The sequence below is a fragment of the Pholcus phalangioides genome, unplaced genomic scaffold (genome assembly GCF_987345545.1).
Source record: "Pholcus phalangioides strain wild (caught in Gottingen) unplaced genomic scaffold, Ppha-v1.0 ptg000014l_1, whole genome shotgun sequence".
Taxonomy (NCBI): domain Eukaryota; kingdom Metazoa; phylum Arthropoda; class Arachnida; order Araneae; family Pholcidae; genus Pholcus; species Pholcus phalangioides.
The window spans coordinates 27,971,996-27,997,476 of record NW_028301607.1 but is presented as its reverse complement, the minus strand read 5'-3'; the positions used below and the strand labels follow the sequence as shown (position 1 = coordinate 27,997,476).

At 36.4% G+C, this 25,481-nt stretch overlaps 1 protein-coding gene across 2 annotated transcripts in view; it reads left to right on the top strand.

Annotated features, from left to right (window-relative positions):
• The first annotated feature begins 1,619 nt into the window (after window positions 1-1,619).
• LOC149078402 (uncharacterized) overlaps window positions 1,620-25,481 on the top strand; it is a 73,689-nt gene continuing 49,827 nt past the window's right edge. The window contains exon 1 of one of the 2 annotated variants that reach the window (XM_089242051.1): window positions 1,620-2,070. The gene's annotated coding sequence lies outside the window, so the exon portion shown is untranslated. The remainder of the gene's footprint in view (window positions 2,071-25,481) is intronic. The other variant, XM_089242053.1, reaches the window with a different exon arrangement.

Here is a 25,481-nt window from a genome sequence, read left to right as displayed (position 1 = left end):
CCACACGATAAGTGGTAAGTAGACGCTCATTGGATAATTTTTACGGAGGTGAGCGCAGTTAGTGCATGCGCGCTTCAGTCTATTCAAATCCACGGAGAGAGACAGACGCAACGCGCGGGAGTATAATAGTAATAACTTTTTATTTATCTGGCATTCAGAGAAGTGCTTTTTTTAAAGCTCATAGCTTTCGTAACGATGGATCAAGATGATCAGGTAGAAGTTAGGAATACTGTGATCAGAGCCACATTATATGATATTTTTTTTAAAGAATATAAATTTATTCACTTTCACTTACCCAAGAGGGGTATAGTTATGTGGTACACATACAAATTTATGAGATGTCACGCAGCAGTTGTTATAAAAGCTAGAAACATTCGCGGAGATCTCGTTTCTCAATGTGTTTGCAGCTCACAATGATGATAAGTTTAAGAGATCGCGCTTTCTTGGTCAAATTGTTTTACCAAAACAGCAATTCCGCAGGAAGTGCTCTACGGAAATATCGGACTTGGAAGAGGATTCGAGAAGGTCCAATGAATGTAAAAAACCTTCGGAGTGTAACAAAATTTGAAACCACAGGATCGTGGGCTGTTCGTCCTAAAAGAGGAAAAAAAACCCGTTTTTATAGACCCAGTACAGGAGGTTTCCCTCCAGGTGGAAGAGGACAGAGCTTCAAATTCTAGTGTTAGGAGTGTGGCACAAGCGTTGGATAGGCCACGTTCAACTGTCCATAAGATCATGTGGAATATCCCCCGATATTATCCGTACAAACTTTCACTTGTGCAGCGGTTGCTTCCACATGATCATAACGTTCGACTTCGGTTCTCACTGCAGTTTCTAGCTCGTGTTGAGGTCGATTCAGAATGGCCTTGGAATATCCTCTGGACACACATTTTCACTGGGATCGTGCAGTCAACAAGCATTACACAGAAACTAGCTTCACATTAGGTTCACAACACGAACGCGCACATTCCAACATATAATATTTATTATATATAATTCGTTAGAAGTTCCGTAGAGGAATATGGACGAGGTGCATGTGTAGTTTAGTGATAATAGTCAATATTCATAACTTCCGAAGTGGGGAACCAGAAAATCTGCAAGTCATCTTAGAGGTTCCACTGCATTCACCAAAAGTGACAGTATAGATGTCAGTATAGATGTCATGATAGAAATGATGGATTTACTGCATCATTTATTTTCGGTCCCCACGTTCTACAGGTCCAGTAACATGTTTGATCACCGGGAAGCGATATGCATTTGCTGTTAAAGAACGAAATTGTTCCGTCTCTGCAAGCACGTCACTGCGTCGCAGACACAATCTTTATGCAAGCCTCCACATGGGTAGGGCTACAGCCCTGGGGTCCGGAATGATTCTCATAATTTTTTGTTTTTTCATTCTATAAATTCATCATGAAGGAGACCCATGAAAGTCTGCTCTGAGGGGCCCGCAAAAATCCCAGCCTATTGGCCCTGCTCCAGGACGGGGGGGGGGGGGGCGTGGTTGAAATCGTCCACGGATGGAAAGTGACATCATCCTTGCCTGAAACGGGAACGTCCCGTAAATGTCTCGAACGAATATGGTCACACGCAATCTCCCAATGTGATGGAAGGTCCAAGCCGCTCTAGCCATCCTTCGAACAGATCTTAATGGATAGGACTTGCCTTGCCATCATGAAAAGTATGTGTTTTGTAATAACACTAAAGCGAAATCCGCGATTCAGTTGCGAAATCATCGGACACGACGGAAGAGTTTCATCATGAGCGACTCGAAAGAAATGGCACCAAGCAAGGTTTACAGGAAAAATCCATTCTTCGTGTAAAGGCAGACGACTTGTTAGGAGTGGATGAATATTTAGAAGTGCGCGCTTAGTAACGAGCACACGATCGAGTGAAGGAACGTGGCCGCTGCTGCTGCTGATCGTTTTATAAATTCGTGATTGAATTCTATGAGATCCGTCTCGCGCGTGTTTGAAAAAAAAAAAAAAAAAACTCAAATCTTTGCGAAATTTCGAATTAAAAGTAATTAACGTTTGCGACTTTTCTTAAAGAATTTCAACTGAAAATTTAAAAGTAAGTGTTCCGTTTGCTTTATTTTTAATCTTCAAAAAATATACGTCATGACATATTTGAATGACGTGTGTGGCGCTTCTTTGACGACGTACATATGATTTTATTTTGAATATATAATATCCAATCCGTTTGTTGTGGTGAAAAAAAAAAAAAAAATTTAAAATCAATTAATTATCTTGATGATTATTATCTACCATGATTAATGATCTCGCTCAGTCTATTTGTATCACTCCTACTGAATGAATATGGCATGATCAGTTTGTTTGATAATCATGAAAATATGGTTTTGATATCGAGGAATGCATGCTGATGTTTTCATGGGATTTGTTATCGCAGTTGAAAAATTAATTAATTACAATTTATTAATATCGGGGCTGTCTTGAGAACGTCATAGGTTCCGCTGGGCAAAGGGATTTTTTTTTTTTTCTGGGGCTCCACTTGACCCAATGACTTACAAAAATTGACTGAGCCCAGTATTTATTTTGGCACCCTTGTAATTTTGAATGAAAGAAACAGTAAACTCTGCACCTTTCCTGATTCATCGCTCCGGGCACCAAATCCTCTCTTGGCCTTCTCTCGTTCTGGCACTGTAGGTCACTGAGGGGCCCAAGATAGTGACTTACCTAGAGAGTTCGTAAGTATATGGGGGGAAGGGTGGCATAGAGAGTGTGCAAGCATGATAGTGACCAAAACAGTGACCCAGAGAGTGTGTGTGTAAGCATGTCGGTGACCTAAAGATTGGCTACAACTAGAAATAAAAATTTACTCTGTTGTCAGGAATAAGAAATTCAGCTGCTTACCACCGCAATGTAAATATATTGGAATATCTGTGAATCAGTAAGCAATAGCAGGGCCCTGCTTTGTGAGACATTATTATTGTCAACTTGATGTACCTGAACCGAATTTGTATAAACCAGAAATACTGTTGTTATTTTGATATCACATCAGTGTTATTATTATTATAATGGCACTTGTTACCATTTCACTAAGCAGGTTTAAAGCCCCTAGTAGACAAACGAGACAGTAAAATCCAGTTGAAGCAGGCAAGCACAGAGAAAAACGTAACCAAGATGCCACATTTTGTGACTTTCTGAAGGGGTATCTAAACTCCATGCTACCCACAGTAAACTCGACACCCTTCCTGATCTATAGTATACGGGTTACCAGATCCTTCTTTCCTCCCCTAGTTGCAGTTCTGTAGGTCAGTGTGTAAGCATGAGGACCTAACATGTGGCCTAGAAAGTGTGTAAGTGTGGGAGTGATGACAAGAGTGACATAGACAGCAAGGAACTGTGTCTGTGTGCTACCAAAAGAGTGACATAGAGTATGTAAGCATGGGAGTGATAAAAATAGTGACCTAGAGGGTTTGAAAATATGTGAGTGATGAAAGAGACACGGGCATACTTATGGGAGCAGATTATAATACAGGACCGAGCGAATTTGAGAAATCAGACGTCAAAACTATTTTTTAATCTATGCAAACAAATTATATAATTATATGCAATATTTTTAATAAATCGAGATTGCTGTAGCTGTAAATATAATTTTCAATCCATTAGTTGTTGGTGGAAGAATTCAAAACACTGTGGTAAATGATCAGTCTATTTGTATACTTCTATTGAATGAATATGATACAATGGGTTCGGATCAGCATGATCACTTTGTTCATACTCATGAAAATATGGTTTTGTTTTGGGATCAAAGAGAACATAATGAGAAGTTCAGTTCTCAATTGAGAAATTAATTAACTTCAATTTATATATTATAATATAATCAGGGCTGTCTTAGGAGCATCATGAGCTCCCTGGGCAGTGATTTTTCTAAGGGCACCCTCTTACCTGTTCGAAGGTATAATAAAACCCTTGGAACAGATATATATATATATATATATATATAGTATAATCCCTTTTTGGCAATGCCCCCCCCCCCCCATCGTCAAAGATGGAGTCGACTGATCTAATGTATAGACATCATCATGCCCCCAGCAATAATGACTTTGCCCCCCCCCCCCAGACTTCCAAGTCAATCCTAAATCCTATGCGTATAAACAATGTAACAAGACAGAAAATAAGCTTAAGAATTGTAATGGATTCAAACTCTGCGCTCTCAACACGAGAGCCTATTATTATGTATTATTTTTTGTCTAATTATCATCAATGTTTGCAGATACACATCAAAATTCAATTTGACCCCTCCAAATAATGTTGGCGGAACGAGAATACTCTTTCAAATTTTAGGTAATATTTTTTTATTAAAAAGAGTTATATCTGTTTTTCATGGAAAAAAAAAACACCCTGTTTTTCTCAAAATTGTCCCTTAATATTTTAGAGAGTATTGAAATTTCTCTTTAAAATTATATTTTCGGATAACATTGAATACTCACTATCTCTTGGGGTGACTTACCTTATGACTAATGACAAAACAGATCAACAATAAAGAACAGTGAAAAAAAGAAATGGCAAATCCACAAGCTGAAGGAACTAATGATAGTGATATAGGCAAAGGGAAAAAAATGGCAACAGAAGAAAATATCCAACCAGGAAGAAAAGCGGCAGCAATGCGAAAAGCGACTGAAAAGGAAATCTCCAAAAAAAGAGTTGCCAAAGAAAAAAAGGATTATACTGTAACTGTGCCAAATCCCTGGCACAAATTCTTTATGACCAAATAAGCCTAGTAATTTCCCTTGTATAAATAAAAGTATGCATTTCAAACCTCTCATTAATGTTTACCACTTCTTTTATGGACAAATTATTTTTGTCCCTCCATTGTATATAGAGCAATAGAGGAGTTTTCTATAATTACAGGGGCGAGGGGTTGAAATGTTTTAGATCTATGAGAGCTCAAATAGAGCTTCATGGCTAGTAATTGAGATTTTTTAATTATTAGGCTAAGATTTAGAAAAAGTGGTTGGGCCAAATTTATGATTTTTAATTCCACCTAGGTTAGATTCGCTCCCTTAGTGACACAAATTTTTTGCTCGCCAATCATTGTAAGAAATTAATGATTTCCACAAGAAAGTCTGTCAGCAATTTCATGATAAACTCAAAAACAATAGCGAGGACATCGTGAGGAATTCTGGAACCATAAAAAAAAATTGTGTGGTTCACCAAAGCATTACATTTGGATTGGGAGCACCTGTTATGGGAAACTCAATGCAACTGAATTTTACATGCCGATCGCTGTTTGAAACTATTTTAGTGTCACATTTCAAGTAAGAAACTGGTATTTTGTGCCAGTATCACACTGAGAGAGAGAGGGGGGGGGGGACTTCTGTTAAACACTGAAGCATTTTTCTTCTGATTGAAAAAACACTAAGGTGCACTATTAGTTACCAAAAGAAATGCCAAACCGACCGAAAGCACTATTGGCGACCAAAAGAAACGGCAAACTCATCACAACCTTGCGTAGCGTCACAACCAATCTTAGCCAATTACTGTAATTCTGTGGGTGTTCGAGCACCCATAGCATTTCTTGTTATGGCATCACTGTGTAATTGCCTAACAATTTACATACTTATTTACAAAAATTAAACCAAGATCTCACTGTCATAAGACCCCCCCCCCTTCCCCCAGGTCATCATGGTGGACCCATGAATCGAGGTGGTACTGATCATAATTGCATAGCGATGAGCTGGTTCAAGATTTCAACTACTCACTATTCACTTTGTATGGAACTCAATGGGAGTTGGCTCACATTAAATTACAGTGGGGGAGAGTTGGGGGATACTCAGAAATGTAATTTTTAGAGTTGTTGCTGTCTTGAACCAACCCATCAACCAATACACAATGCACGTAAACATGCACAATGCCAGATACACAAGCACACTGTTAGGTTTCACCAACACAAATCAAATATAGCTCCCATATCCAAGTAGGAAATACATAATGGTTAAATGATCATAGGCCAGAGTTGTGGACGATCAGGGAAGGAAAAGAAAATAATTCCAATGGGAAATCACTCTGCAAGGATTTATATGAATCAAGGTAATCTTCAAAGGAATCATTTGCTTTAAATCAGTGTTTCCAAAGTGGGTGACATTGTCCCAAAGAAGGGGTGAATGGAACAAAAATTTTGTTAAACTGTGCTTTAAATGGATCAGTCAGAAGATATTATTGAAGGAGACGAAGAGTTCGGAATAGAAAACCAATCAGAAGAGATCTATAGATTTATTAGCGATGGGGTTGGCAAGGGACAGTGTGGTAAAAACCATGGTATTTACCGTTCTGTCGTAAACCTCTGCTTTACAACTATGAGTGAAAAACTTCACAATCTGAAGAAATAACTTCTATAATTAAATAATAAATTATATTATATAAGTTAATTTAATTTCATATTAAATGTAATATATTTTTGAAATTCAAAACAGTATATGGGGTTGTATGACTGACACCTTTAGGCCGGGATTAAACTATAAAAAAGTTTGCTTTAAGTTCATGTATAAAACTTGAAAAATGCAATCAATAACTATGCTGGCTACATTTGAGAGAATGCAACTAATAGGCTTATTGTTTTTTTCAAGTTCTGTAAAAAAAAATCTTTTATCAGGCTTTCATAGTGTACTCCCGGCCTTAGATATATTTTTGATATAGTTAGACAGTTTTATATTGTGATAGTATTTTTTTTTAATGTTAGTATCGTGAAAAAAAATCTATAGGTTTCCACATAACATTTTGAAAGTTTGAGGTTCTGGGGACAGTTTCAAACAGTTTTAGACATTTTTGGACAGTTTATCCTGCATGTCCTGTCCAAAACCGTGATTAGTGAATATATAATGTGCCTAAATTAATTATATTAGTTTTATATATATTACGCAGGGGTGTCCTGTGAGTCCTAATTCGGCCTTTGTTTCATCAACCGTTTACTGTAGAGAGAGGGGTATGGTTCTAATTTTTAAAATGCTCAAAATGTGTGCGTGATTAACACTGTACCTGTTTCTAGAATGAAAATACAGTGTGTCATAAAATAAGAAAATCTATATAAAAAAACATTGCCCGTTAGTTCTTTCCTATCTTTTCTCCGATTTCTGAATTTGAATGTCTCGGCGAATATTACACTTAGGAACATGGAATTTTTTATGTTGGCCTCAGGACAAACAGGTCAACAACTTTCTAATTTGGGAATTAAAGGGCAGTAGGACCGCATAAAATTTAAATTTTTTATTTTATTACACTATATTTCACTCTCAAAACTGGTACAGGGTGATTCTTGAACACATTTTGAGCATTTTTGAAATTGAAACTTTTTCTCGATGAAGAACAGCTGATGAGATAAAGACAGGACACCTTAAATAGCAGGGCTTGACCAATCAAAAAAATATGTAATCGCTAACAAAATTTCTTAGCAGCCAAGTAGGGTTTCTGCTGGAGAAAAACTGTCCTAAATAATATTTTTTTAGACTTCTGGGACTTCATAAGTCCTTCCCATGTTAAAAGACGTACTGTAAAATAAAATCAGAAAATTTTGTGTCATACTTTGACTCCAATTTAGCTATTTAATTTAGAAAAGTTTAGGTGCTAATATATATTTTCTATTTGCCTGGGATTTGTCAAGCCCTATTATATAGTGTTTATTAGTTTCTTTGCAAGTTTTCTCTGCTTGTAGAATATTTAGCAATGAAAATAACTAAACCTAGTGAAACTGGTAAATTAAATTCTTTATAGCGAACCCGTGGATAACACATTTTTTAAATCAGTTATTACTAGGTTTGATACACACAGGGGTACCAATGAATGATGGGAAAAATAACAATTTTAATTTTATTTGAGAAAGACCCACTTTTACTCGAAAAAAGATTCCTTCTTTCTCCCCCCCCCCCCCCCCATTGTTTGCCACGATCTCCATAATAGCTATAGAAACATTGGGTTTGATAGTTCTTGATATTTCCAATTAGAGATGTTAAATATTCTCAAAAATAATCTTTAGGAGAATATTCTCATTTATTTCATATTTCACAGTAGAATATTCTCATCGAGAATTTATAAGAATATTCCAAGTTATTTATAATAGTCCTTCCATAGTATATTCTTCTCAATGAGAATATCATAATATATGTTAGTTATAAATAATTTATAAATTTATCCCAATTTGTACCACTTTTGCCTACCTCTACACCAGTTTTGGCCACTCCAATATCATATTATTCAACAAACATTTTAGTGAGTGTCAAGCAAAAAATCAAGGGCTCTTATTTTTTTTTCAACCTCAAATTTGAGTTAAAAAGAATGAATGCAGAGAAAAAATATTTGATTTGGTTGGTAAAATACATAGTGAAATTAAGTAGCAACATTGATCAAGTCCATTGCTAAATTCATCAGTCAACCTTGAAATTAGCACAATTAATGCACATAAAAAAATATTCATCATTGCATGAGGCAGGTTCACCTAATTCAGTGGTTTCTAACCTAGCCCCACGTAAACCTTGAAATTCTGATGTCCCCTTGTCAGGGCCGTAACTAGAACTTTTGTCAAGAGGGGTACCTACCCCGTGAAAATTCATACATCCATATGATGGGTTTTTTTCTGTTACATTAAACTTTTTTGCTTTTACATCCTTAAATTTTGCAATCCAGTTTTTTTGCCTCCTCCCATAGTTTCTGTCTGATTTTTTCCTCTGTAGTAGTATTTGCCTGTGCTTTATTTATGTACTCAGCTTTCTTACTTAGATTTTGGGATGCCATTTCATAAAAGAATCATACCACTTTCTGCCTGGCCTTTCATCTTGGAATAGAGGCTTATCTATTTTGCTGCTCTGGGGAAAAAACAGTATTAATTGCAAGAAAACTGTTTTACCCATATTTAATATATTTTCATCTGTTTTTTGAATTTGAATATCTCAGCAAATATTGCACTTAGAATTTTTTTTCATCAGGAAGGACAGGGCAGCAACTTTGTAATTGAGTTTTTGGCACACAAGGACAGCATAAAAAAACTATTTTTGTTATTTTAATAATTATACAACCCCTTGCAGCATGAATGACATACCCGAGTACTACACACTGTATGGATACTTTTTTTACTTGGAAGTATGCCTGTAGGATAAACAGTTTGCCAGTAGAATACCATATGCCCTGTTACCTATGCACCCTGCATATATTTTCAATGTAGAGATACACACACATACACTAAATCAATATTCACTTTGGAATTTTGACATTGTTTGGAATTTTCAGGAAATACTGTACAGGATAAATTGTTCTGATATTCGGGGCATGAAACCCGATGCTCATTCTCACACTTTCCAGTGAAGATTTAGTCACAAGTGTATCTAGGGGACCAATAAGAATTCAAAATAAGGAAAACTTTTTTCAGCATCTCTGTATCATCAAAAGCTGCAAATTGTTTATAATTTTCTTAAAATATTTTACTTGCTTTCTGCAATATTCATATTCATTTTTGTCAAAATAGAACCTATATTCACGAAGGTGTAAACATTTCTTCTAAATATTACTATTTTCGTTGCATGTTTTTTACTTACAACATAGTTTTAATCATATTCTACAAAACTTGCAGATAATTTGACGGGTATGGAACAAACCTAGCAACATATTGTAAGAAAGTTACTGATCATTGCAGCTTTTTATATGATACAGGGGTTGATGAAAAACATAATTTTATTATTTAATTTCTTGTTGATTCCCCCAGAAATGTGCACTTGCGTAAATCTTCACTGGGAAGTGTGAATACTCCAAGCATTAGTTTTGCATGCTCAAAGTTTCAGAACAGTGTAATCAAGTTTTCTTGATTACTACTTTTTTTTTTATAGAAATTCGAAAAAAAATTTTCAAAGTCAACACTGACTTACGGCTTTTATAGTATAGTATGGCTATATGGCTGTGTATGTAGATTATTATGCTGTTATTGCATTCTTTCTGTCCAGTCAAAATCAGTGCCCTATTTTTGTGTTGATTCCATTACGAGTGTCATTATTATTACTTTCATTTATGTGTGTGACAACTGGTTTAGAAAGGCTGGAAAAATACAAGAGCTTCATATATTTACTCATAGTGAAACCTCTTTTACGGACACCAACGAGACGAAAAAAATCGTCCGTAAATCAGGGGTTTGAAATGCACACTTTTGTTATACAACTGGAAATTAGTATTTGGCCGCAGAAGAGAGGTGACGGCATCTCAGGGGTGACCGTTAAGAGGGGTTTTAATGTATGCGTACGTCAATAAGCGAAAACTTAATCTGGAATGAATTCACAAGAGTGTTTCCAATAAAAGGTACGCTATCGACCAGCGTCTAATAAATATGACGTGAGAAATGATTCTTCGTGCCATCAAATAAGAAATCATTTTTGGTCACCACAGGTCTCTAGTTATTTATGACTGCCTGTTGTTAGGGACCAATCGGGATTATGTGTCATGAGCAGCGTGTGATCTTGATAGATATTTTTATTTAGTGAGTCATTTTTTTGCGCGCGGCGAGGCTCTTGCGTAAAGACCGAGTACCTGTGCAACGATTTTGTTTGTGTCTTTGGAGTTTTCTTGTATGTGTATGTCCGTTACTGGGATACAAAGTACTGTATTCAGAACGCACTACCGCTTCCGCAAAAGTCTGTTTTCCACTCCGCCCTTTGACTTCGCGGCTCGAAAACAAACCTCGAACGCGTATTTGGTTGCTGCAACAAAAGTCAGAGCCTGTATCTCCGCTGCGACCGACCGACCGACCAAATAGTGTCCTATTTTTCATGTTTTGGGGTCGGCGCGGGGCTTCTTTCCGAGCCAGGCAAGCGCAACACTGCGTTGTGCCAACCCCAACTTCTCTCTCTGTGCTATAGCCCTCTCCGTGCTTCTACAGCAGGTTATTGACCGTCAATTCGGACAGTTTTTTTCCCTTCCGTCGTTCTGCCAGAGAAATTCGGCCGACCGTTTCTGTGCTGCTGCTGCCCGTACCCATACGGGACTCCTGCTGTTGATCACGTTGCGAAACCCTTCGTGCTGGGTTGAGAATAGTCTTTAGAACATGCGTTCGTGTGTGTGTGTGTTTTTCGAGATGTTTTTATTGTGTGGCTATCTCACTGGCGCTTTGCTGAAAGCGATGTCAAGCACGCTCCTACGTCCTAAGAGAGAAAACGTTTCAGAACAAACTGTCTGACATTTCCAAATCCCTAGAATATTATATAACTTTCTCAAATTTATCTTATTAATTTTTAATTCCATATCTCGAGTTGAAACCGTAGAAAAAATTAACAGGTCCTGGCGAAATGAACGATAGTTAAGAGATTGTTCAAAAATTTAAAGATAATTTTACAGTGTGCATTAGACACGCCAGAGTCCCCAATCCTTTGTTTTCAGATTTTTAATTGGTATGCAAATTTAGAAACGGGTTTACAAACTGCGAGAAATTCCGATATTTTTTTTAAAAATTACGTACTCAGTAATTAGCTTTTTTTCAAGAACTAGCTTGATTTGAATATGGTATTCTATTTTCGATGGCCCTTCAAAAACGAGTAAAGGGATATTTTGCAATATTTGCTCATAAATGATCCGAGGTTGCAATGATGGAGATGTGTACTCCGGATGTTGGTCTGGCTCTTTGTAATCATGTTGTACGGTAACTGAGTTTGAAGACCCCTGTTTTTTAAGGTGGCCCATGCATTACAGGGGAATGATCGATCTGAAAGAAAAAAAATCTTATTTTGTTGAAGGTTCTTAGAAAACGTGTATTAGCTTATTCTGTTTTGGTTTTTCTACAAAAAAAATTCGCAAGATTTGTGATGGCTGCTTCATTCAAGGTGAATTCCCATAACTGTTCTTGGTTTCCCAACATCTCCCGATGCCGTCGGATCTCCCAAGTCCCAAAGCTTGCGAAAACATCGATGATTAGCGCAACCTGAAGAAATAATAGTACTTTTTTCCTCTTCCTCTCTCGTATGTTTGTAAGCGTTTCGATGGAGGCAAGGCGTTCTTTTATTGCAGACCCGTTACAGCGTTGAAGGGCGTATTGCAACATGTGCGTGGCACTTTGCTCATAAAGTTGTCCTTGCTGTTGGTTCTGTCCATCATATGGCTGTTGGTTCATTTCTATTTTCTTCCTTCATTCTCTCCCTCCCGAGAACAATTTCAAGAATTAATAATTTTTTTTTTACTTTCATTTATTTTCTGCTTACCTCATTGCTTATCTTGCGGCAGGAAGAGAAGAAAACGTATAGTATTCCTGTTTTCTTTCATTTTTTTTTAATTTGCATAGAATATGTATGTATTTTGAGTGAATGTCGTGAAATTATTGTGCCCCGATTACTTTAAACTCTTCAAAGGTTTTCAGTGACGCAAATAAAGCAACAAGTAGACAGTTTACAAAAGTTCGATGTGGGAGCTCTGATTTTTCCACATCATTTTAGATCAGTGATTTTCATCCTTTATGTGGGTTGCGGGAACGCGTGGTAAGGAAGTGAGAAGGTTGCGGTCGCCTTATTGTTATGTGTTAAATACCAAATTGTTGATCCCAGGTGCCAAGAAAAAGCGTGGTGAACACTTGTGATGGGACGAATAGTGATTTAACCCGATAACCGAATACTTTGTTAATTTTGTGGCCGAATATCAGCTTTCCTTAAAAATCATGACAATTGAATGAAATTGGTGTTTTGGTTCAAGATTGAAAATTAAATTAAGGATAATTTTAAATGAGCATACCTCAATGTTACTGAAAGCATTTGTTTTTCTAACTTATTCAAATTTTAGAACAAATTAAAAGCACTATTTAAAGCTAAATGTATTATTAAGCGTATATTTATCCTAGCGTCTTTGTTGTGATAAGTATATAAAAAATTAAGAATATTTTTTTTATCCATTTCATCTTTTCCTGAAACGCATTGATTACAACAGGAGTTTCCAACGTAAAACTTCTCGCGGTACCCTTGATCATGCTGTTCTACGGAACTCCAAACAAATTTTTGAATCCAAAAAAATTCTGTCCCTACTGTCTTTTTTCAACATCATTATAGCGCCAGGGCAGAATGAAAGAGGGTTTAGACACCACCTCTGAGTTCATATATATATATTGTCATAAATCATTGTGCCAGTTCCTATGCAGGGGGTGGAAAATCTGCTACAATTGCTAAAATTTCCGACGTCTGCTACATTCTGCTACAATTTCCGACGTTTGCTTCATTCTGCTACAAAACCGTCAAAAAACTTTTTTATTGGACTGAACACAACACATAAAATATACAATCAAACTGAGAAAAACACAAAACAATAAACTCCACAAAAAGCAACATTACGATGATACAGACACTGTGACCCCAAGGGACTGATAGTCCTTCCAGTAGATCAATATAACTTAAATTAGAGAGTTAATTGAATTATGCAACAGCCTTGTTACAGTACTAATTGGTTAATATTTTATAATGCCATATATATATATATATATATATATATATATATATAGATATTTTTAATCTGAGCAAATAAAATATACATATAGATATTTAGATCCAAACACATAAAATCAGTTGTCGAACGCAGAATTCACCCACAGTATGTATTCCCATGTATTTTTAAATTGATTACAGGAATGGTTATATTATTGATGTTTTTAGAATGAATTATTTTAATTGTGTTGTTTTATGATCCATTATTGCTGTAGTATGGATTATTATAATAATCCATAATGTGCAATCCATCTAACGTACAAAAATTATTTAAATTCTTCAATTCTGTGCCATCTTTCGCCAAAAACAAAATTCTCCCGTAAGAAACATTGAAGTGGTATCACAATAGAGGCTGACTTTTTCATGACGTCATTTGTCCTCCCCGCAATTTAATTTTTTGGGGCTACACGTTGAGTTGGCTTAAGGCTCTTCCCAGGATTCGGCGCCTAGGCTTCCGAAAACATTCTTTAACAAAATTTTTTTACGGAGCGTTTTTGATGTCACAGTTTAAACTGCCATGTGTCAAAATGGCAGCAAAACCTACCAACCCTGATGTGAACAAATGTAACAGTTTCTATGTTGTTAAGTGGTCTGATTTTTCTACTAAACGACACAATCTCATTAAAATTCTAAATAAAAAATTGCTTTGCCGGTATCAGTGTAACAAGAAAGTTTCATTCTTTGAAAGATCTCCGGGTTCCGTGGCGGTTCTGATCACGAAACCCCAAGAAAAGCTGTCACGGACCGCCAGTTGGAAATTGATGAGTTAGAATATCAATATTCTTTCATACTTTCGGACCATGTGTGTACAAAACTTGTCCGGGACCAATTAGAATCATATAATACATCATTGGTTTTAGTGCAATGATAACATAGTCATTCAGGAAGTACATTGGCACCAATTAGATATGTTTAAACTAATGTATTACTGTATCAGTATTTTTGCAAGGACATTTGGTTCTGTGAATTTTAGTTATACTTGGTCTTAACAAATCAGAAGAAGAAAAAAGCCGAGAATTTTTTTTATTCCTAGGGGAAAAAAGGTTGAAAATAATATTTTCCCTCATTTTTCCAGAATTTATCGATACCTTTGGTATGCTGGTTGACATGCTGATATAAATTCAGAAAATTTTATGTATTTCTTAGTTTCTAATTTAGAAATCGTACATGGAAAATTTTAGGCACCAATAAAAAAACTTTATAGTCCCGATGTGGGGGATTTTTTAAAGCACAGATATTCGGAAAAAGGGCTGGATACCGGATAAGTATTCGTCTCATCCCTAGTGGACACTCGGTCGTAGACTTCCGTTTCACATGGACCTGGCTTTATTATCGCACTACACCAAATATCTAACTTCTTTCGCAAAGGAAACATGTCACGTATCCATTACCAAAGAACATTCATATTACTTACTCAAATTCATATCTGCATAATGCTAGTTCTTGAATGCATTTCCAAAATGCAAACACTTTAAGAATGTTTGATTGGAGATAATCAAACACTTGTTGCCGCGAAATTGGACGCAGGGAACTTACGATTGCTTCATGTAGCGTAGCACCGCAGTGCTCGTAACCAATAGAATGGAGATGTCTAACACATTTTCGTCAGTGTCCGAAAGATGATATTTATTTATATAATAAAATATATATTTACATTTAATGGAAATGTACGTTTTTAGCTCGGTATTTTTTACACACACATTGGGCGATATCGCCTCCCGTGCAGATAAGTTCGAAATTCAAAACTCTGCTTTAGTTGATGCGAAACTTTTTCCAGTAGAATGACCGGGGGGGGGGGGCAGTAAAAATCGGGCATTTGGGAGACAATCGAGAAATTGCGCCATAGACAATTGGAACAAAGGGCTTACGTAGTCGGTCGTCTGATAATAAGTGCTATATGGCATAGTTGTTTTTATTTGTGGGACTTTTGAAGTCTGGCCCGCGAGTGTTTCGTCTAGAAAGGGGGGTCGAGTCTAGACTGTTCCGGAAGGGGGGGGGGGGTTACAAAAATGATCGTCGCCATAACAAATCGATTAAAATAATAGGGATTGATTTTTTTTCCCCCTGTTAAAAGAAATCGAGATGTCCAGACATCCAATGACAAAGCTATCCATTCATCAAAATCGTCGTTTCATTATACAAATAAATTTTAATAGTTCGTTTAACGAAAAAAATCGTTTCGAGCCTCTATCTAGCTGGAGTTGGACTCTCGCTGGGAAAAAAAATGATGGGGTGGTCACATTGTGCGTGTGTGTTTTTGTGGCTAACTTTATCCAGCCATTTTTGTTCGAGTTGTTGTCCTATGCAAGAGTTGAATTGAAAATGTATTCGAAATTTCATCTCTGGGGACAGTCGAAGCTTTTGCAATTTGTTTGCTCGAAAATTAGAACACTGACAGCTAATATCTGATGTTTAGCAAAACTGGGGTTTTCTTTGTCTCCATGTGGCTTAACACTGGCGCTCGGCTGGCGCGAGACTATACTTATGTCTAGAGCAGCCTTCGAAGAGCGCTAAAATAGCATGGAAGGAAGGAGTTGGGGAAAGAAATGTATATATCTGTTTATTGTTTATTTTAGAGGCATGCTAACTGAACTACTCCGCATGGATGGATATAGTCAAACTCGGTTATAACGATCTCGATTATCATGAACCCCCCCCCCCCAAAAAAAAATCTAAAAGCCTCGAATTTTCCAGGAAAAATTCTGTGCTTTCGTGGGAGACGCGCCTTAAATTTATGTGTGTCATTGTAACATATTTCAAGCTACTGATTTTTTTTTAATCACATTATTTGAGGCATCGCACTCATCAATGCAATAATTTTTCAAGGGTAGTGTTTTCTTCAAATGAAATTATCGCAAAATTTATTAAGTTTTTTATCAGTGATTTAAAAAAAAAAGACATACTTTGAAATTTTATTGACTTTTTGACTTCACAGAGAAAAGTTTGAATTCAAAAGTGGTTATGTAGATGTTTGAAAAAATTTGATTTTAATTTTCTTCATTTTCTACTATTCTAATCGGTATTAATGTTATTTTGTACCAAAAAGTACATTAACTTCGAATGTTTTTACCTATTACAGTTAAATGCAATATCGTGACCACGGCGAAAACGTCAATAAGCTGTGATCTTGGTCGGTGAACTATTGCGAATAGATGGTATTTTTTTGGCCCGAAATATACTGAGAAATTTAATTTTCTGGATGTTAAATGCTGAAACTGATATTTGGAAGAAAAAAAAAGGGATTTGTCTGCTCCGGTAATCGAAGCCGTTCACTTTCCCGGTATGCAAGGGGATCCGGGTTCGATTCCCGGAGGAGACATACTTTTCTTTCCAAATATCAGTTCCGGCATTTAACATCCAGAAAATTCAATTTCTCAGTACATTGCGAATAGTTTTGATAAAATTCAATTTTAATGTCAACCAAAATGCAAAACGTCGGATATAACAAATATTTTACACATTACTTTCGCTATTGTGGTGGTTTTTTAACTCATTCGCACCATATTTGAATTGCATCTCAGTTGTAATCTCATGCGAGTACGTACAATAGCTCATCATGCGATACAAATGGGTTAAAGAAATGTCTAGAATTTAAAATCAACGCATTGATACAAATGTATGTCTGCATTTTTTTTATTGATAAGTGTGACAATAAAAACAGGATTTCGTTGCGTGATAATCGGAAATTGGCAGAGTGCCTTGAAGTGAATTCTTACTGATATGTTTTCTTTTTAGTGTCCTTAGCAGACTACAAATATCGTTCCAAGCATCGAGATCGTTTTACTCAAATTTAATCCGTTCTGGTATCTCTTCCATCTGGTATCTCTATATAAAGTTTTGCCTTTTATTTGAAGATACTCCTCTAGAATTCATCTCGTAGAGTAGTACTTCGTTAGGGGTTGCTTGCTTAACGTTATCAGGAAGCGTATTGCTGGCTCGGCTTCAGAGGAAAGTTCCCATTGCAACAATTGTTGTCAGCCATCATCCTAAGAGCCGTCTTACTAAAAAAAAAATAAAATATCTCTTTTAAAAAGTTTAAAAATTTAAATTTATGTGCGTGCTCGAAAGAACATCAGTGATCGGAACTGATCGTTAATTATGTTGAAGCGCCTTTTTTGATGAAAAAAAAATGACTCACATAAAATTATTCCCTTAGACGAGTATTTTTGTCAAATTTAATTCATTAAGATCACTAACAACTCCTTGTGTTGTGACATCAAATGAAATCTCAATCATGTTGGTTATTACTGTATGTAAATTTATATGCAGCCTTGAAGCGTGATTAACATGCCATAACTCGGTCATTACCGCGGTAAAATTAAAGCTTTTTTTATTGTTTAACATGTTAGTGCCTGAAGATTTTTTTCCTGAATATGAACTTAATAACAATTTAAATTTTGTAACTACCAGGAAATTTTTTGTACTTTAATTAAAAATTTGATTATTCCTCATCAGAACGCATCATTCTGGCCAAGCTTCAAAGCATACATGCTCAACCCGTGGCCCAAATGTAGCCCTCATAGTCATGTGGTCCCTCATAGTCTGATGTGGCCCGAGAACATAAATTTGTAAAAATAAACTAAATCACGTTGTTCATGCATGTGTTTTTTGCAGGGCTCTCACTCTTCCTACTTTCTAGTTTTTGTCCTCCTTTTCCTACCAAATCCTATCTACAAAATTCGTTTAATTGGTTTTAATTGAGCAGGGAATCATCGATATATTGCCAAATAGTACAAATGTTGTAGATTACAACTAATGTTCTGCCAAAGCAGAAATTGTATCGTTTTCAAGGTTATTTTGGGGTTGTATGTGGCCCATTTGGTTTATTAATTTTTCTTTTGCTTAATTTGAGAGTTCAACAAGTAGAGTAGTCATTAAAAACTTCTGTCTGGATTTAAAAAATAATCTTGTATTTACTTTTCATGGTCTTGGACATTAACTGTTATCCCAGGCACGACCCGGGCTCTCCCTTCCGGGATGTAAGCCCTTTACCCGTGTGGGTGGAACATTAACTAGCATTCATCATTCAAATTGATTTGTGGTGCACATTTTGTGTGTAGGTGAAACAACAGTTTGCATTTCAAAGCAGTTGGATACATAGGCCTATTCTGGGTTTAGTGATTCTGATGCTACCCAGTAGCATTTCATTGTCTTCTGTATTTTTAGGGCATGCAGAGGCATAAGCAATGTATACAATACTCAGCAAAGAGCTAGAAATAAAAATGCTTCATAATTAAAAACTGGTGTTGATTGAACAGTAAAATTGTAACCAAATTCCTTTAAAAAAAAGGGGGATGGTAACGCTGTAAAACCATCCGGTGCACCGTGACTTCCGATGTAAATAAACATCGGAGCTTGTAATTTAGACATTTTGCACTGCATTTGAAAGTGGTCTCGAAGGAGCGTCATTCTTAAAAATCTTTCATGCCTTCATAATTTGCTGTGTGCATTCTCGAAGAGTTGACAGGTTGGACTGTGGATGACTCCAAAAAAAGTGTTATTTACGGTATATTGTGAGGAGAACAGAAAAAAGAATTATCTGTGGTTGCTAGTGCACTGTTTTGGCCAAGAATTGTTTTTGTAGCCAAGTCATTTCTGTCATTTTGCTTTAACTTGAGTCAATCTTATAGGATACTGAAATAGTGCTTGAAAAAATAAATAATGAAACTGGGGTACCCTCCCCATCCTACTTTTCCTACTTCTGATTTTTGGAGTAAGAGCCCTGTTTTTGGTTAAATAGTGGTTATATACTTACAAAAGATTACGGAGTTACTAGAGTGGCCCTCGGCATATTCCCAGATCACTTGTATGACCCTCGGCATATTAATTTACAGAGCACTTGAGTGACATGCGGCACATTTTCAGATCATTGAGTGGAATTTTTGATTTGGCATCAGAAGAGACATGGCAACAACTTTGTAATTGGGTTCTTGAGCATACGGGGACTATAAAAAGTTAACATTTTTATTCAATAACTACACAATCCCTTGCAACATGAATCGCATATCTGAGTACAGTAAAACCCCTCTTCACGGTCACATCCTCTTTTGCGGCCAAATGATAATTTCCCATTGTATAAAAAAAGTATATTTCAAACCCATGATTTACGGTCACCTCTTTTACGGACGAATTCTTTTTTTCCAGTTGGTGTCCGTAAAATAGAGGTTTTACTGTATTACACGTTATTTCGATACTTTTCCCTAAGTAGAAGTGTACCTTTAAGATCAACGGTTCGTTAGTAAAATACAGTAAAACCTTTCTTCTGCGGATACTGGTGGGACAAAAAATTTCGTCCGTAAAAGAGGGGTGACCGTGAATCAGCGGTTTGAAATTCATACTTTTAATATAAAAGGGAAAATTATTATTTAGCCGCAAAAGACGGGTGACCGCATCTAAGGGGGGTTTTACTGTATCATACGCCCTGTTACCTAGTACTCTGTATATATACGGGGTGATTATAGAAAAAAACTATCCCGACATATGGGCGCCGGGTACTATAGCTAGTATATATACAGGGTGATTATAAAAAAACTATCCCGACATATGGGCCCCTAACTATCATACCATTCACAGAAACTGAATGAAATTTTGGCATAAGGTATTTTGAGGTATGCGCTCAAGAATGATATGGAAAACAACAGTGTCACTCTAACAGTTACGGTTACAGTGAGAAAATTTCGAAAATATCAAATGGCAACACCAAGTTTTTTGTATTGGAATGCGATCTCCATACTGAAAAACACTAAATAGCGTTGGAATGGCACCTGTAGCACGAAAATCCCCGGAGCTAGGCAAGGAAAAAGTAAAAAGGACTTTGCCGTGCACCAGAGCATTAATGTTCGTTTCATTCGTCACACCGTTTCTTCGGCTGAGATCCCAGCCTGATTAGTCCTCCACAAGGTCATGTGGAAAATTTGTGAAACACAATAAAATGCTTTATTTTATGCTGCTTCTCTGGCCTTATTGGTTGTCCTCACTTTTAGCCTACAATGAACGCCAGGATCTCTGCCACCGGACTTATCCCGTTGTCGAGATCTCTTCCAGCCCAGCTTCGTGGCAGAGTCTGGAACAAAGTGAGTGCACCTAATAGTCTGAGTGTGTAGCTAGTGTTGTGTATGATATTTCAGTGCTGCCATCTATACTTCAAATTGTGAGTGAAGTGTAATGATTGAATATTTGTAACGTTGTAGGCCTGTTGCTCTCTGTGGCGAGACTTTTTAACGGAGAGATCGGCTCGCATTCGCGCCTTGAAGTTGTTAACCACAGAAAACCAACTTCAGCCGACCAACACTGTGGGGTTCGAACCTCACTTTTAGCCTATCTACCGCCGGTGATTTTCATGCTACAGTTGCCGTTCGAATGCTATTTAGGGTTTTTCACAATGGAGATCACATTCCAATACAAAAAACTTGGTGTTGCCATTTGATATTTTCGAAATTTTCTCACTGTAACCGTAACTGTTAGAGTGACACTGTTGTTTTACATATCATTCTTGAGCGCATACATCAAAATACCTTATGCCGAAATTTCATTCAGTTTCTGTGAATGGTATGATAGTTAGGGGCCCATATGTCGGGATAGTTTTTTTATAATCACCTTGTATATATACTAGCTATAGTACCCGGCGCTGCCCGTGTTTTCTTCAATGAGGCTTTTTTGGATCAGATCTCTTTGAGAGACATACAAACCATGCCTAAGTTAACCAATATGGCGACTTCTTGCGCGACTCATGAAATAAACAAATCTAGATTTAAAGAAACGTAGAAATGAATTTTTTTTTCCTTTTTTAGGGAGGTATTTTGATTCCCCCCTCCCGAACTTCAAGTTATCCATCTGCCTGCTTCCAAAAATGCTTAGTTAAAGCTGTGGAATTTCTTCGATGTACTTTTTGGGCCCATAACTAATTTTGAAACAACCTAAACGATATGAATTTATGCAGTTGAATATTAAAAGACACTACAGAAACATTTTCATTTTCGAGCTTGAGAAGATGTAAAGAAATGGTTGAAATCAATGTTATTGCATGAATATCCAACTCAAAAGTAGGTCAGGATAATTACTTCATATTTAATCTCCTGGGCTTCGTATATCTCTGATCGAACTCAATATTTCAAAAATCTAGAATTCTATGCAATTTTTAAAATTATTGATGTGACAGAAAACCCCACCAAATTTACCTATTTCTACAGTAAAATCGGCAATTTTAACACTGATTTCTATGAGGATCACCCTTTTCTGACCCTCAAAGCGATGCTGATGATTATGACGTCTATTCAAAAAGCTTCATTAGTGGGAAAATTGAAAAAGTGGCAAACCATTATAAAGGCGTCTGAAACGCATTGCTAGGGAACCACAGTAACCAAAGTAAACGTTCGGAAAGTGATTGTTGAGGGCCAAAAACCATTGTTGCCCGACAGTTTTTGTCCATTTGGGGCATTTGCCCTGATCTGACGAAATTTTAAAGTAGCCTATCGTTCAAGTCGGGTCCTATTTGATATATATGCAAAATTTGGCGACGATCGATCTAAAATTGTAGATTTGTATATAGAACAGACACACAGAAAATCAATTTTATATTTATAGATTTTTTACTTGAATGGTTTGTAAGATGATGGGTGAAGCATTTCAAGCTTATTTTTGTAGTTTTTTCTTCGTACGCCGGTATTACACTACTACTACTTAACCGAACCTGCAACTCGTACACATTTCTCTACGGAATTTGTAACGAATCGGCACATGCCGGAATATGTGTTCTGCTTGTCCCCCTAACGTATTTATGTTGTCGAATTGCGCTTGTTTCGTGTTCATGGCATCTGGCTTCCATTTTCGCCGGTATTACACTGTAAAAATTTGATAAAAGATTTTTTTCCAAACTTATAAAAACAACCAATAAGCCCATTGCTTTCATTTGCTCGAATGTAACGGATACTCTTATTGGTTCCGATTTCCAAATTTTATGAAAGAAATTTGATAAAAATTTTATAGTGTAATCCCGTCCTAAGACTGGCGGGGTTCAGGAATTGTATAGTTCATACTGATATTTCTGTTTTAAAAGACATAATTTTCGTCTTCTTTTGAGTCGTTATAACCGAGTTTGACTATTCTCTTCATTTTGTTTGAGTTTCGAATTTTTTGTATTTCAGTCTTTGTATTCGACCTACGTTTCTCATTTTCATTATGACGTTTTCACTATCGAGCTGACGTTTCCGAAAACAATGGCTCAAGTCCATCTGTGATTTTTTTTTTTCCTCCTTGATATTATTTTGTTTTCCAATTAATCATATCAAACGACTACGACGAGAATGAATTACCTTGCTTCTCTTCATTTACGCAAAATCTCTCCCTTGTTGTGCTGTTTGTTCGCAATCAATTTACAGTCACTTACTCCCCCTTGGCAACAGCTCCGTTTTGATTCGGAATTTCACTGCCTTTCTGAGTAAAGGGTTTTCGGTCGGTGAGACAAGTGGATTTGAGGGAGGGGGTGGTCGTGAAAATGCGTTGTGTGTGTCTGTCTCGCCAACGCTGTTGGCAATTTTGGCGGATAGTTTGTCCTCGCCAGCGAGGAAACGAGAATATAAATTGTAAATACACTGAATGGCAATACATACTACACATTGTGGCTTTTTTTTTGAGGGACTTAGTGCTATCTAGTGCATCATTCAGTTCTAATTTTGAATTGGAATGAGCTTTTGTTTTCCTTTTTTTTGTGCTTTTGCGCATCCTTGAAAAAGGTTACTAGAAGTTTGTCTTTTTATAATGCTTTCACTCACCAGATTGTGGTATATATATTAGTGGATTGAATTGTGCATGCAGTGCTTGTGAATTTACTTTTTTAATGAGAATTGCCATCTCGTTTACCATGCTGGTGAGAAATGCCATCTGTTGAGTGTTGATGACGTAGATTGTCAAGCCATATTTTTTTTTATTTTGAAACCAAACATTTTTTGTGTACTCGTGCAGTGAGTTTTATTCATTTATTCTGATCAGTCATGCTCGTTTAGAGCTCTACATTGATATTTCTTTCTGTTAAACTGTTATTTAAGGGGACTGGGAAATTTTGTCGTTTTCATTTGGTGTGTTGTTAAAACCGAGGTTGAGGTATTGGTTTGACATGCATCACCAGATGCTATGGTGAAGTGGTTATCGATGTTGTGCGGTTTATGTATGTATTTGGATTTATCCGAAGTGATGTAAAAGCGAACGGATGGATAAAATATGCTACTTTCGTCCCATCTTAAACTCTGGCTCTCAAGCCGGTCATCTATTGGAAGCTGCTATGATACTTCGTATATGCTTGTTTTCTATCGTTTGCCTTGAGGTATTTGATGAGAATAAATGAATAAAACTCACTGCACGAATACACACAATTTTTTTGGTTCCAAAATAGAAAATATGGCTTGACAATCTACGTCATCAACACTCAACAGATGGCAATTCTCATTAAAACCGGTTGCATCGAAAAAGTAAATGAACAAGCAGTGCATGCACAATCCACTAATATATATATACCGCAATCTGGTGAGTAAACATTCTTGTTTTTTTTGGTAATGTGCTTCACTTTCCGCAATCAGTGATGAATGAAGTCAAATTCTTTTTGGCAAAACTGTTTATTATGAGGTTTCAAACTACCCATTTGTTTTTCAGCTTTGCATCCTGCGAAGTAGGGTTTCCAAATTCCCGATATTTTGGAGCCATCGCGAACGGGAAATCACGTATTTACAGTGGACTCTAATTTATAATACTTTCTTATTTATACAACGTTTATTTTTGACGCTCAATTATTCTCTATAATTTTTACTGTTAAAATATTTCATTTATGCACCACATAATTTCAACTACACGACGTTTTCACTCCTACTGGAATTCCAAATTTTGGCAAAAGTGTCATTTCACCCAATTGATGTACGTGGGAATTTTTTGAAATGCCACTTAACATATCGTGTATATAAAACATTGTAATTAGGCAAATACATTTGTCTAATAAATTGTCTGTCATACATATTTTGTCTAATAAATTGTCTGTCATACATATTTTGTCTAATACATTGTCTGCCATACATATTTTGTCTAATACATTGTCTGCCATACATATTTTGTCTAATACATTGTCTGTTATACATATTTTGTCTAATACACACTAACAATTTCATTTCTTCATCAGAAGAGCTTCATAAACGACACGTTACCGTTATTAGTTGTTCATAATCTAAAATGTAGATTGTATGTATGTAGAAAATGTACATTCACATACTACTCGTCGCGTTCTGTGTTTTTAATTTTTAAAAATATTTTAAAATCGGTTGATTCTTTCTGAAACCCCCCCGTAAAAAAATATTAGTTTGACCTATTGGTTATTGCACATGTAGAATATGATAAAATGAGAGCATGATACGTATCCATGTACGGTTAGTATCTGTTCATCTGAGTTGAGGCATTTTTTAGTTTTGGCATGTTTATTTACGTTGTGAAAAATGAATTTCTCATTCGGCTGTTTTCATTTTTGAGAATCTCTCGCGATCCCCCCCCCCCCAGTTCATAGGAGTATGGTCGCGACCCACGCTTTCCGAGCAACTGTGCTAAGGCATGGGTGGCCAATCCACTACCCTCATATGGCCCAGAACTGCTATTTATGTAACCCGACATACGATTTCAACTAATATAAATATGATCTAGTTATAATGCGGATACGTGAAAATTATAAAACCGTTTCAAGCAGGGCTTGATAAAAGCCCCCAACCATATATTTTTGAAGCCAAGCGTATTTCTTTTTTTTTTGTCTGAGCTAGTTATCGCACGCCGAAAAATGTAGGTGTCGTTACCAATTTTTCTTTCGCCATGATGATCTGGCTGATGGGATTCGTCAGACCCTGATTTAAATAATTAAGGTTTTCTAATTAATTATCATTTGTATTTTGAGTGTAGCTCAAAATGTGATCTTACTTTATAAACACTACCTAAGAGCAACGCCATTTCAATAAAATAAAAATAGATTTCTGTATTCGGTTGTTAATCAGTCGGTCTCTCCACAAGAAGC